At 52.8% G+C, this 14,585-nt stretch overlaps 1 protein-coding gene across 3 annotated transcripts in view; it reads left to right on the top strand.

Annotated features, from left to right (window-relative positions):
- Positions 1 to 2,390: 2,390 nt before the first annotated feature.
- The window catches only part of KANK3 (KN motif and ankyrin repeat domains 3), a 48,022-nt gene continuing 35,827 nt past the window's right edge, over positions 2,391 to 14,585 (top strand). For all 3 annotated transcript variants that reach the window (XM_039515744.1, XM_039515745.1, XM_039515743.1), the window contains exon 1: positions 2,391 to 2,483. The gene's annotated coding sequence lies outside the window, so the exon portion shown is untranslated. The remainder of the gene's footprint in view (positions 2,484 to 14,585) is intronic.

Raw genomic sequence — 14,585 nt, 5'->3', positions numbered from 1 at the left:
TTAATGCTGAATCTGCCTTGATTAACCCACAACTCGGTGGCCACACAGGATCCCATCACCAACAGCATGAGAAAAGGCAGACCTAGTGTTACCCCTGGTGAGTTGTTAGCAGGGCTCCTCTGTGCCTGTCCAGAGAGGAGAGCAGGGGGTAGAGCCCTGCCTAGGGAATGCTAGCAGCTTGTGCTTTTAGCTGTGGTGGCTCCCGGGTCCATCCATGGTGTGTTGGCCAAGATGGCAGCTGTCACATGAGCATGACAGCAGCAATTCAAATGTACCTTAAACAATAGCTTAACCTAGTACAGTGCTTTACATCCATTGATTGCAAAGGAAGTATCATTATCCTCATTTTACAGATGGGGAAACTTAGGCACAGGGCAGTGAAGTGTTTTGCCCAAGGTCACCACGGTAGTGCCATCTCCAGTGGGTTACATTGCCTGCCTTGTGGGAGCCCTTCTCATTATGCACAGATCTCTGGGCTCTGTTTATAATGGGTATGTATGTTCATAAGCAGGTATGCCTCAGATAATAGGATGAGTCTATTCTTGTCATTTGGAATTTTGTAAATAATTTTCTTAATTAATGCTCATACTAGTTACTGCATGCTCTGTAATGTACATATTGTTTAACTCCACCGTCAAATGTTAATCAGCCTTTGTAACTGTTCTTTCTTTGTCTATATAGATTTAGGAAAATTAAAGAGAAATAGAATTTAGGACTAAAGAACACAGAGAGATGGCTTCTGTTACTGGCAATTTCCTCACTTCTTTGAAATGAGCAATTTAAGAGTAGATGCAAAAGTGGTAACATTTGTCAGGGTAATACTAGTGGGCGTCACCAGATGGCGCTATCTCAGATGGTCTTGCTTATTTATAGGCGTTAAAACTTCCACTAACGCTGCTCTGTCCGCACTAATGCAGCTCTTCGGAGAAGCACAGCACAGCACCAGCAAAGTCTGTTCTGGCTTCAGCTGTCTCTGACTAAAATCATTCTTAGGTACAGAGCTGCTGCAAAAACAGTGCACAGGGCCAGGACATTCCAGCTTGGTTTGGACTTCTGTTTTCATGCTCCTTCCTACTAACAATGACAATTCACTCAAAGGATCAAAAATTCTTTGAGATACAAGAGTTCCGCCCTTCAGCAGCCACCCATGGTCCTCAGCATACCCCCACTGGCTACCTGGGGGGCCCCATGCCTCTACCTCATGCTGTGGCTCTGACCCTGTAGGGGTGCCTCATACCTCCTTAGGGTAGGGACATGTTGCAGAGTTAAGCTGAATGGGCCCTTTCTAGCTCTTGCAAGCTATTGTTTCAGGCTGTCAGCAGACTCAGGCAGGTATCAATTACACTCAATTTAGGCTTTTCTTTGTATCCATGAGGAGGATTAGAAATATAAAGCTGAGATTCTGATCTCATTGTGACTCCAGGAGCTAGATTCGTAGGCATGGGCTAATAGTGTCTACTCTTTAATCGAATCCTGCTACCATGTACCACGCTGGAAGCATAAGACCCAAGAATGAGACTCCTGCACTGATGAGAAGGGGCACTTTCCATTAAAATAACATCTTTAAATAGGGATGAAAGGGGGCCGAAAGTACAACTGGGTTCAAAAGAGAACTAGGTAAGTTCATGGAGGACAGGTCCATCAATGGCTATTAGCCAAGATGATCCAGGACTCAACCCCATGATCTGAGCAACCCTAAACCCCTGCCTGCCAGAAGCTGGGAGGGTAAGACAGAGGTGGATGCTCCAGCTTCCCTGTTCTGTGCACTCCTCCTGAATCTGGTACTGGCGTCTGCCAGAGACAGGCTACTGGGTTAGATGCCCCATTGGTCTGCCCCAGTGTGGCCGTTCTTATGTTCAAAGCTACACTTGGGCTTTTGCCAGCACAATTATGTTGGGGGGGTCTCTTCCCCTCACCCCCCCATAACCACGCTGGCACCACTTTTAAATGTAGACAAGGCCTCAGTAAGAATCATTGGATGGTGTCCTGCAGCCTGCTGTGTCCCTGCAGCGCCTGGCGCAGTGGGGGCCTGATCTCACTTGGGGTCCCCTGGGTGTCACCCTCATGGAAATAACACAGAACCGTGCGCCCTGCGCCCAGAGCCACGCGCTAGGGTTACACTGCTGGCTGGCTGGGGCGAGGCCGGCCTGGTTCATACAGCGCCTAGCACCGGCGGGTCCCGGCCCGCGCTGGGCGCTGCTGTAATGCGAACAAAGCCCCCCCGCTGCCAAGCCAGGCGGCAGCTGGCGCGGGCTCCCCGGCGCTGCAGGGGTCCGAGCCGGCTGCAGGGACCTGCCCCGGAGGGAGCCCGGCTCCGCGGCCCGTGCGAGCGCATTCCGGGCAGGCAGCGCCCCCGGCGGGTCCCACCCCTGGCGCGCAATTGGCCAGATGTGAGCGGGGACCCGCTGCGCCGGCCGAGCCGCAGCCAGTGTCGCGGGCGCTGCGCGGGGCGCGCCGGGCCGGAGGCGAGGCGGCAGCTGCAGGTCAGGAGGGGTTTTCTGGGCGGCGCGGGGAGCCGGGGCTCGGGGCAGCGTGGCGGGGTCCCCGGGCTGCTGGGCGCGGCGACACGAGCCGAGCGCGGCTCTGGCAGCCGGCGAGCCCCGCGCCGAGCCCAGCCCAGCCCCGCTTGCACAGGTGCAGCGGGAGGCCGGGGACCCGCCGGTGCCTGACTTCGGGGCAAGTCCCGAGGCGGAGCAGGGCCGCTGGGCTCTGCTCCCCTCCCAGCCGGCCCCTTGCAGCGCCGCGGGCTGGTGCCCCACGTGGGTCCGTGTCTGATGCGTGGACGGGCTCCGCGCTCGGACACGGGGGGCTCAATGGCCCCCGCTTGGAGCTGCCCTGACTGGCTCGCTTAGGAGCGCGAAGGGGGCTTTCCCGGGGGCTGCTCTGGTGAGCTCTGCGGTGGGTGTCGTCCCTTGGCCGGGGGCTGGGGCAGAGCCCTGGGTCCATCCCCAAACCTCAGCTCCTGAGAGGAGCCGGGGGCTGGAGGTTCCCCCACAGCGGAACAACTTTATGGTGGGCGGCAGAGAGCCATGAACCAAACTGTAAATCCTGTAGAGAATAGAAACTACTCCAAGCCCCCACCAGCACCCCTAGTTCCAGCGCCTGTGTTCCTCCTTCCTTCCCTTTGCTTTGACGGGCTCAGTAATGCAGCCACAGAGCGGGTGGCCCCCTGCTAATGGGGAGCTCCCATCCCTGGCCATGGCTGTGTGGAGTGGGGCAGAGATGAGACCCTGCCTCACACCCAAATCACGGGGTAGCTGGTTTATGTCCGTGGCGCCTTCATGCCACAGTGATGGGCACTTTTGAAATGCAGCGAGGTGGACAGACAGGTTCTGTCCAGGTTTCACGTGACTGACTTTCCTATGGTACCTGGTACAGAAGTGCCTAGCTGTCTCCAGATCAGCCACTCCCTGCGTGAAGTATGGGTGTGAATGAAATACTTTCTCAGGCACCGTATCTATCTATGGTCCATATAGAAATGCCCTCCCTGCCCTGGGCCGGTGGCTCTGTTAGACGCCTATCGGATTCTTGCGGGAAGGATCCTGTCAGTTGGAGCTCACTCGGGGGTTTGGCAGCTCTGAGTGGTTTCGCACAGAAAGGTGGAACGTGATCCAGTGGCTGCAAGTTGAAGCTAGACAAAGTCAAACCGGAAATAAACTGTACATTTTTAATGGGGAGAGTAATTAACCACTGGAACAATTTACCAGGGGTTGTGGTGGATTCTCCATCAATGACAGTTTTCAAATCAAGAGTGGGCATTATTCGAAAAGCTCGGAGTCGGTATTAGGAATTATTTGGGGGAAGTTCTGTGGCCTGCGCTATACACGCAGCCAGGCTAGAGGATCACAGTCGTCTCTTCAGGGCTTCGGATCGATGAATCTGTAAGTGTGGGAATCTGGCAAGGAAACTTGATCCCCAACTTCCCGTAACTGCCTCGGATCCTGCAGCTACAGTGTGAGCCTCCTGCTGCTCTGTCCTTTCTTGTCTGTCTAATGCAAATGATACCAGGAAACCAGATTATTTGCAAAGGCTGGTGATTTTGTGTCCACTGTTATTAAGCAGTAATAAAAGGAACAAAGTGGAGACGGTTAGGGTAAGAATCTGTTCTTCTCCAGTCTTCTGGAAGACCATTTAAAAAGACTACAGTGACGCAGCCCTAGCGAAAGGGAATGTCTGCTGTGAATGCCCACCCACCCCAGGAAGCGAGAGAGCTTTCCATACTGAACCCAAATGCCAGGCTTGTTAGCGGCCATATCCTCAGCGGGTGTAACTCACTGGTGCTCTATTGAAGCTAAAGGAGCTATGCTGATTTACACCGTAAATGCTGTGTTTAAGGAAACGTATGTGGATTCCAAGAGGCGGAGGGATGGAACAGGCCAGACCCACTTTGGGAGTGAACCTCTTGAGCTCCCTCAAGGTATCTGGGTTGCAACCAAATTGCTCTGCTTTTCTGTATTGATTTTATCCTCTGAGTTGTTATGGGCTTAATGGCCTCAGCTGTTGTGGCTGAGCCTGAATTCTGCAGGGTGGACAGGCCTCCATTTCCCCTGTACTTACGCTGCAATCCTGTTGATTACCTCGTCCTGCCATGTGGGTCGTGACGGGCCTCTGTGTCCCACTGAACCACCTCAGATTAGCTTTCCCAGGATAATTGCTCTCCCTGGAGACACGCCAGCTGCTGTAAGCGCATACACCTGCCAGCGATGCCGTTATTAGCCAGAACGCACACAGCACCGGAGCTGTGCAAGGTACATGAAAGGTACCTGTGAGGATCCCTTCATCGATGCCATACACAAGGCCTCAGATATTGCAGTGGTGGGGCCCATGTCAGTGACTGCACAGTTCATTGGGCTAAGCCCTTCGTGCTAATGAGGATCCAGGTGGGGAGGGTGCACAATGGAGCAAAGGAGAGATTCTCTCACAAAGGCAGGAGAGGTTAGCTAAGGTTCTCCCAGAGCTTTGGAACTGTGCTCAGTAATACGGGGAGAGAACAAGGGCTTTTATTGTTGCCTGCAGTAGGTTTATTGCTGAAGCACAAACATGTTGTCTCAGACCGTGAAACAGCAGTTAATTTGCCCCACCCTTTCACAAGACTCCTAGCCCAGCCACAGTATCCATTCATAGCCATTGGGCCTGATTCTGAAGCCCTTGCCCCCGTTTGACACCGGTCGGACTCCATTGTTCTCAGTGGGGCTACTCCTGATTCCCCCCAGGGTTAGTGAGTTCTGACTCAAGCCTGGTTGTATGAAGTATAATTTAACAGCAGGGCGCCGGTTACAAAGTCCAGGGCTGCTGGAAACGCGTGGCTGTGGGGTTCACTGGCACACTCTTTCCAGTGTCTGATGAAAAGCTGCGGCCTAGGAACTTGTTTGAACTTGTACAGTTGTTCCTGGTAGTAGAGTTAAATTATGTGGGTATTAAACACAGTTGTGAAGTCTGATGACCATTCATCCCCAAGGGAAAGAAAAAGGAAAATGAAAACATGGCTGAGTTTAGAGTTTATACTGTGTATACAGGCATAGAGACACTGCATGTGCAAGGAGGCACAAACGTGCATATGTGTCAGCCCAGTGTGGGTATGTAAACATACCTGCATGCCTTCAAAGGAAGCGTGCGCACATGCAAATGTATTTGTGAACCAATGTAGTAAGAACTGTGAGCACACCTTTTATACATGTGCCCTGCTGCACTGAGGCGTTCTCAGATAAATACAGATGCACATACATGTGTCCACGCATACAAACATGCAGATCTGCACAGATTGTGTGCGCACATTCTGACTCGTGTAATGTAAATCACGAGTTATCCTGGCTGAAAGTGTGTGTTTACTCTTTGTAAAATGTAACCGTTTCATCCATGGACACCTTCCTCCTGACTCCCCCATTGGTCTCAAGTAGACTGGGTCACCTGCTGCAGGCCCGTTCATTTGTCTTCCGTCGGTGGGAGATGGTCAATGTGCTTTTGCCGCTGGATTGATTCAGGTTCAAGCCATTGTCTATATCGTTATATGTAGATTCCAGAAATTGACAGGAAGCTGCAGAGAGGGGAATGGATGGATGTCCCGTTTTACTGGAGCATGTGCATACAAAAAACTAAGTAACTAGAAATGTTGGGCCAGATCCAAGCTGGTGTAATGAGCATGCCACTTACACCAGCTGAAGATCTGGCCCAGGTGTCACAAGCTCAGGATGTTCCAACAGCCCCTTTGCAGCAGTGCCTTTTTTGCATTAGTATAGACAGAACCACTGTTCTGCAGAAGGAAGAGGGTTAGGTTGTGATGATGATAACTCCATAAATCATTACTCCATCCTGGAATTAGACGACTGAGGATATTCAAGCTTGCCTTCTTCCCTCCAGTCCTGACTTCAGTGGGTCAGACCAACTACACCCCTTCCGGTGTGGCTCTGGCTCCTGAATGAACTTTGGAATAGTTGAGAACCTTAACAAAGATGCCTGGGATGTATATCCCTGGGTTGTCTTGGAGACGACATGTGGGCATCTCAGACCACTCTGACCGTCCTGCTGTCAGTCAGACAAAGCAGGGAGCATTCACCTGCAGATGGATATGTGGTGTGTCAGGGTCACTGATGGCTCCTGGAGAAGAGGTGAGATGTCAAATGCATGGAGAAGACCATGTGTGGAACCAGCCTCTAAGATGGAACAAGAAACTACTGACAAGTGAGCCTGTAACTTCAGCACCAGGTCCAATGGTACAACAGCTAACAAGGTAATTGCTCAGGGAGGCATTCGGGTCAGAGGTCTAGGTCTAGGCATGACAGAAGGACCTTTCTGCTGTGTACCCAGCATGAGGGGCAGAATGATACTGCCCAGCGTGGTTACTGCTCTCCAGTGGAGTCCAATGAATTCTATGGTGAGGGGGACACGAGATGTTTCCAGATGACATCATGGGTCTCCAGGTCTGGGGAGTTCACTTTTAAGCCCCCAACTAATTGCAGGCGGAAACGAGCTTTACACACTTGGGCCCAATGTTTCCAAGAGTGACCACTGCTTTGGGCTACCTGACCATGGAACTGTGCAGACATGAGTCAGCGAGCTTCTGGAGAGCGATTTGATTTGAAGGGCGCGCTGTAAGAGGTCCAGTGGGATGCAGGTTCACAGCCAATGGAAGGGGAAGTTGATGGCAGGAGAACACTAGGATCGTCTTGGGTGGAGGATGTGGTATCCTGGGAGCGTCAGAAGGACCATTCATCCCCAGAGATTCGCAGAGGATAGTACAGAGCTGGCTACTTTGGTTGCAAACCTCCAGTATTGGAGAGGCCACATGAGACGAATCTTAGACACCGAGCGCCCAGATGGCAGCCGGCATTACAGGTGCCGTCCCTTCTGAAAAGCAGGCCCGAGCGAGCTGTGCAGCCAGCCCATCTACCCTGCTCCGAGCTTCTCCTGCTGTTCTCGCCTGGCTGGGGCCTGGCATTCCCAGCCTTGCTTTGGCAGCTCTTGGGGAGGATTTCTGCCCGCTCACTGGAGAGGAAGCAGCCTGCTTGCTCAGAGGTTTCCCTTTAACTCTGGAACAGCCTCAGCGCTGGGTCTGCAGAGCTTATCTCCATGACCCAGCTCAAGGGGAAATGTGCTTTGCAAAGATAAATCAGCCTGGGGCTGCTCTGGCCACTGTCCCCCTCACGCTCTTGATGACCTCAATGATTTGGCAAAGCGCGAGGATCAGCTGGAGCCACCGTCTCGGTCACTTATCCCACTCGAAATCGCCTAGAAAAGCGTTCCCGGGTTCCCAGCAGCAGACTGCGCCGCAGCTGGGGGGAGCAGACATCAGACTGACCTCTTTGGAAAGTGGCTTAAAGGACTGTGAAGCTTTTAAAAAAGCCACATAAGCCCCACATCCCCATCTGATAACACACTCCAGACTCCCCCACAAAACACACAGAGCCCAGCCAGACCCTGCAGGCTGGAAAGCCAGAAAATTCAGAGTTCAGTTTCCATGCAGTGTTCAAGCTATCACAGTACGGCTGATCCCAAATGGTCAAGAACCCTCAAATAAGAGATTGGGTTTGACATCATGAGATTTTTAAAGATTTTTTTCTTTTTAGCTTTCTGAGCTTTTAGGTTGCACTGTCCAGGGTCACGTGCCCAGCTTTTCTCCACGGCCAGGAGGGCTAGAAATGTTTTTCATAAATATAAGCTGAGCTTTGCCCGTATTCACCTGGCTCCAGGAGCTGGGGCTTCACCCCAGTATCACGGCACTCATGATAAAATTGCGAGAGTTGGCAGCACTGCAGTCCGTTTCTTCTAGACAGAAGGTGTGGTAGGGGCCTTGGCCCTCGGCTGACAACAGTAAATCTTTTCAGTCAGGGATTTGAACAGAGACTCCGAGAACGGCTTCCTTCAGCCTGGCGTCTACCTGATCTTAGTCAAGAAAGGACAATGGGTGGCTTTGTGCAGCCAAGGTTTGAACCTGGCAAGAAACCAATACAAACCAGTGGGGCAGGAGGCAGGCAGGTGTCAGCTCACAGTTTCTAGGAATGATCCCTGCTTAGGTCTTCGTTCTGCTCCAGGAGTTAAGGCTTTTACTGCCATCCCCTGGATGGGACCGGTACATCTCACCACACATCATTATGAGTAATGGCCAGTCTTTTCCTTGCAACCCCCACTTGGGAGCCAGCCCCATCTCCGATAGCAACATGGCTGCATTTCAGGGCAGGCTCGGTGCTTCATGTACAGTAACAGGCGATCGCGGGACGTTCTAAGTGCTTTGGGATCCTTGAGGATGAGACTATGTTGGGGCAGAGAGCTAGAGACCAGGCGAGGCAGATGCTGGGGGAGCTGGAGTGGAGGAGAAGGTCTCATTGAGGTCAGTGCCTTCCACATGCAGCTTGATTCGCAGCTGGCCACGGGATTCTTCTTATCCTCAAGTGTCTGCAACATAGCTGCTCGCTGCCCTGTCAATTCATCTCGCCTCCTCCAACTCCCTCTTCTCTGCCCGGTGCTCTTCTCCTGGGACGCTCCCCTGCTTCCCCCTCAGCAGGTCTGCACCTGGGCTAGGGGCCTGCAAGGTGTCCTAGAGCATGGCTCCCCATTTATTTCTGTCCCTTGGGCAAGGGCTGCTCCCCCGGCCCCCCAGCTGACCACAGAACCTCTCCAGCTGCAGACTTGCCATGTGCTGAGGAGGAGAGTTCTCTGGTCCTGCCACAGCTGCAGGAGGTTCCTGCGGGGCTGTATAAATCCAGAGGGGGTCCCATGGAAAAGTGGGAGCCTGCTGCATAACTTAGGTGCCGCGTGCTGCAGGGGATTGGGACCTCACTTGTGGCCATTGAAAACACAGCAAGGAACATTCAGAGAAATAAAGACAAAGACCTGGGGCCTGGTCTTTGTGCCAGTGTCACTCGACTGACTTGGAATCAGGCCCCAGGAGCCCCCAGATTCCTCCACACACCTGCTGCTTACCAGGCGAGAAATGCAGAGCCTGCGTCCAGGCTCTGTCCCACTTGCACATTCCACACTCCTGGCTCCCTGGACGTTTCCTGCCATTGTATGTGGTTTGGGAATGTGACTCACGGTGGAAGTGTTTGTGGGAGCTGGGCTGCATTGAATTCTCTGCTGCCTGGCCCGGGAGGGTTTGCAGTGATGCTGTATGCAGCTGGCCCTGCTTTCTGAGCTTTGTACAGACGGCCACAGAGTTTTTTTCATTTTTATAGTCTAGCAAATAGACTATAAAAGAACAGTCCAGCCTTGGAACTCCTGGGGGGATGGATTGGAAAGTCAGGGGGGGCTCCATGAACTGTCCCCCCAAAGGCCAGAGAAGGGCAGCACAGCCCCAGAGCTAGTGACTGCTTGGGCAGCTGACGAACCTCATAGTTCCCCATCTAAACAGCCGAGAGGAGGAGAAAGAGCCGAGCAAAGCCCGTGCTTGTGTCCGGGGGAGCTGGGGGGGCTCCGTTTCCACCCTGCCTTTAAAAATAACAGCACGGCTTCCTCTCTAGCGGGGTCCGTGGGAAGTGCCAGAGAACGGCTTGGAGGTGACTTAACGCTGTTGTGTGAGAGGCCCCCGAGCAGCAGGAAACTGGAGAACAGACCTGCCCAGCATTAGTGGAGACGTGCTGAGAGCTAAGGCCAGAAAACTTCCTAACCAGGGGCGTTTGCTCAGACGCAGCGGGGGCAGTGGGACGGTCCAGGGCTCGCGCTGAGAGATGAACGTAGCCAGATTTTCAAATTCTCATCTCTTGTGTAGCACCTGAAGAGCTGGGCGCTGAGCCCTTGAAAGCCTGGCCTAGAACTCCCCCGGTGCGAAGGAACGTCTGAGATGGGCGAGCCCCTTATATCCCCCCGGGCCCATTGAGTCCCGGGTCTGTGGCCTCCCCTCCAGCCTGGTGTGATGGTGAGAGGCGCTGGTGAGTGTGCAGCGATCTGTGTGCTAAGGGGTGACACAGCGAGGCCTCTAAGCAGGGTCACTGATTCTCCTCTGGCTCCTGCTGGGCTAACTGGGGAGTAACCGAAGTCAGTTGTGTTGCCAGTGGGAGTGAGGGGCTGAGCCACTTGAGTGACACAAAGAAAGAGTCACTGGGCTGGCACTCAGGAGACATGGGTTCTAATCCTGGCTCTGCCGTTGGCCTTGGCCGTGACCCTGGTACCCATCCTGCTGGGTCAGCTAGACTGTTTGGTCATTGGGGCAGGGATTGGCATGGGCTGCTACTGTAATAGAGCTTGATGATAAGAAGAGGAGGTGCCAGGCTCCTCAAAAAGGCAGCTGTGCGGTGGAGAGGGACCTTGCCAGAGCTGCTGCCAGTGGACGGTGCTGGTTAATGTTTGACTGGGGCAGCTGATGCCATGTGTCTCCAACACATGGATCACTGTGCTCTCCCCGGGCAGGAATTGCTCTTTGCAGACAGGCTTGATTGGATTCAGGGCTGGAGAGGGTGGGGTCTCTGCCCCAGGTGCCAGGCCCACCTGCTGAAATGGCTGGTAGAGGGGCTGGGATCCTGCCGCAGTGACATCTGGCTCCTTTTGGTTTCAGCTCTGGGCACTCTTACTCTGGATTGTTCCTGAATGTGTCAACCAGTCAAAGAAAGGAGCAAACTAAAGAACAGTGTGCCTGGATTAACACTGCTGCCTCTGCAGTGCAATGTGGCTATGGCAGATCGCCGCACTGTACCCCCCATAACTAGGGGGAGGTGGTGCTGCCTAGTGGGGAGAGCACTGGATTGAGACTCGCAAGACCTGGAATTCTGTTCGCAGCTTTGCCACCCACTGACCAGCTGAATGATCTTGGGCAAGTGACTTCACCACTTTGTGCCTCAGTTTCTCCATCTGTTACAAACTGACTTGTTTGTAAATTGCTTTGAGATTCTCTGATGAAAAGAGCAAGGTTTTGTTATTAGATGCACCCAGCTTCCTAGCACATTCGCAGCCACTAAGACCATTCTCACTCTCTCCTTTTTAAATAGATCTAATCAACCGGTGAAAACCCCTAATGCAAACACACTTAAAGCAGCTAACCCCTCGGTTCAGTTGGTTGAGCTTCATTCAATAACTTACCTGTGCAAGGCAAAGCAATTTAAGAATGGCTTAAACCTGTTTAAGTGCATCTACATGAGGCGTTTGCGCTGGTTTAACTAGATTAGTTTTAAAAGATGTAGTTTAACCTTTGCAACTTTCCTACTCTAGACAAGCTCTCAGTGAGCTAACCAAGAACAGTAACCAGTGTGAGGCCTAGCAGAGATGCGTCACTTCAGTGCTTTTCAACCCGTCTCCATGGACCTCTGGGGGGCCAGAGACTAAGTCTAAGATTTCCAAAGGGGTCGCGCCTCCATTCGAAAAATTGGAGGGGTCTGCAAATGAAAAAAGGTTGGAAACCACTGGGCTAGTTCAAAAAGGTGTTATCTGGGGGCCGTTCTCTGGCCCAGGTTATCCAGGAGGTCGGACCAGCTGATCACAATGGTCCCTTCTCACTTTATCATCTATGAAAATGGCTGAGATGCTGAACTGCTCTTTAAGAACCTGTCTTCAACAAGAGAAATAGTGAAAAGAAGTTGGGCCCACGAGGTAAGTAATGAAGACCTGGTAAAAGAGAGACTGATGAAGAGAAAGCACAGACCCTCCAGAGGATGATAACTTATTCAAATCCACCTTGACTGTCTGGTTCACATCGCAGAACAATGAGGGACTGCGCTAAGAAACGTGGTGCTGTACCACTGACGACTGAAAAGTCATGGAAAACCATGGAGCTACCAGGAGACTGGAGAAAGCAAATGCGGTTCTGATTTTCAAAAAAAAGTCAGACGAGTGATCCTGGTTGTGAGGATGTGGGATTTTTCTGTAGCATTTTCATGAATCCTATGTATGCCTCAGTTTCCCCTATATGCTGTACTGTTACCCAGTGGGCGGGACAGAACTGCTTGTTCTCAGGGCACGCGAAGAGACATGGGTATGAATGTGGCCCAGCTGTCTGAGCCTGGCTGGGCCATTGGAAAAAGACTGGCCGAGGCGACCCCATATCAGTGGAAAATCCATGAAGACAATGACAAAGCCAGTCACCAGGACGCTGACACCTAGCAATCACCAGGGTGAGGGATCTCCCCACCTCTCATCAGGGACGCTTGAGAACAAAGGAGTGCGAGGGGTGAGGTGGGGGCATAAGAGCTGGCTGCTGGGGGGCTCCCACCACAGGCAGACAGACAGAGCTTGAACAGTGGGGTTCACTGCAGCTTGGCTGGGCTCTGGGCTGACCAGGAGGGTCTCTGTTCGGACCTTCAGTTCTCTGCTAAGCTAAGGACTTACCATGCTGCCTTCCAGTTAATGACAAATCCCGATTGTTTTGACAGCGCTGTGAGTGTCACTGCAAATGCTTGGTGAGGTGCAGCAATGCCTGCAGAGTGCACACGTCTCAGCCCGACTCGCTGAGCAGAGCTCAGAGTATGAAGCAGGAGGGCGGCAGGCCCAGAGGGCCAGTCTAAGGAGGGGGTGGTGTGGCTCACTCTGGGAGGAAAAGCGGCACCCCAAGGAGTCTGCCACACTGAAGGGTTCCTCCTGGAGACTGTTTCAATGCTGGGGGCGAAGCCCCAATCCTGTGGGTCTTTGACATGGGCCGTGATCTTCCAGTCAATGTAATTTCTCCCCAGGGCTGATCGACACATAACAGTGGTATCAGTTTAAACCATCTGGAATAAATACATCAAGGCTGCCCTCACCATGGCTGTGGCACCTTGAGGCTATAGCCGTTCTGCCAGTCTAGTGCCCCATTTCTGCTAGCAGCTCCCTGGGTAGCTAGGAGAGGAGACTAGGAATCCAGCTCCCCCTCGCACCTCTGCACAGGGGCTGGCCAGGATCTCCTATGGGAATGTCACCATGCAACAGGGGCAGGGAGAGACCGGATCACAGCAGTAAAGTGATGCAGGGGGAGCTCGGGTGCCTTGCTCATCCGGAGCCTAGCTCCGAGGAGAACAGACTCTGCTAGGATTCACGTGCAGGGCAACCTCTGACATGCCAGGACTCCTTGCTCATGACTGCGATGTGCTGTGAGATGGGACTGGACTCTAGGAGAAACCCACTCTCCATGGCTGGCAGATGACATGGATGCAGGTTCTGGCTGGAGGGCAGGAGGGAGGACAAGGCAGCTGGGGATATTTTCAAAGGCCGAGTGGCTGAGCCCTGGATTGTCTCCCAGACGGTTTGTTTGAAGGCTGAAGCTCCTCAGGAAGTCTGGGATGGAGTGTGGAAGGTTTTTCCTGGCACGCTCCCCGCACAGGATAGAGCCAGGTTTCCCGGCGGATGGGAGCTGCTCCTCTGTTTCCCTTCTCTCAGGAAGCAGGGTAATTAATTGTGGTGCAAGAGATGGCTACATAGCGGTCGGTCTGTCACTGTCCCTTTTCCTCTGGTTTGATTTATTCTCCATGTGAGAACCCCCCCGGGAGGGTCAGCCTGTCCTGGAGTCTGCTGGAGGAAGGAGGGTTAAGATCTAGGTATAAGGAGGTTAGTGGTTTCCCAGAATGCTCTGATGCTTTTAGACTAGAGAAAGAGGGAAACTTTCAAAAACACCTAAGGAAACTGTGCTCCTAAATCTCTTTGGCTTTCAATGGCATTTGTGCTCCTAAATCCCTAAAGTGCTTTTGAAAATCACCCCAAAGAGGTTTAAAGCAGGTCTTTCTCTAAAGGCCCATATGTGGCCAGGTTTCTAACAGAAGCACTCACTCACCATGCTGAGGAGTGCAGTAAAAATGCCTGGACAGACAGACAGACGTGCCCTTTGGAGGGCAGGGAGCATGGGAACACCAGATGAAGACAACCAGTAAAAAATACAGGGTCATGTTGTGATTGGAGCCTTAGGGGATGGAGAAGCCCCTTAGGGAGATGGTTACTGCTGCATGTTTCTCTGCTTGGCCCCAGCACAAGTTAGAGTAGCCTGGGGGCTGCTCTAATGTGTGCTAGCCAGTAGGGGTCCCTGAGAAACCATCCACAAAGCTGCGCATAGATGGATTGTGATGTGCGCCAGCCAATCCTCCTCTCCTCCCGGCCCCCAAGATTCCTTCTGCACCAGCGGCTGCCGGAAGGAAAGTTTAAGAGCGGGCTCTGTCAGCTCTGTGTCCGCCTGGCCTCTGAGCACCAAGCTGGGCCTTGCC

Source organism: Mauremys reevesii, linkage group 26, assembly GCF_016161935.1.
Source record: "Mauremys reevesii isolate NIE-2019 linkage group 26, ASM1616193v1, whole genome shotgun sequence".
In the NCBI taxonomy this organism is placed as follows: Eukaryota; Metazoa; Chordata; order Testudines; family Geoemydidae; genus Mauremys; species Mauremys reevesii.
This window is presented reverse-complemented; position numbering and strand designations above follow the sequence as displayed.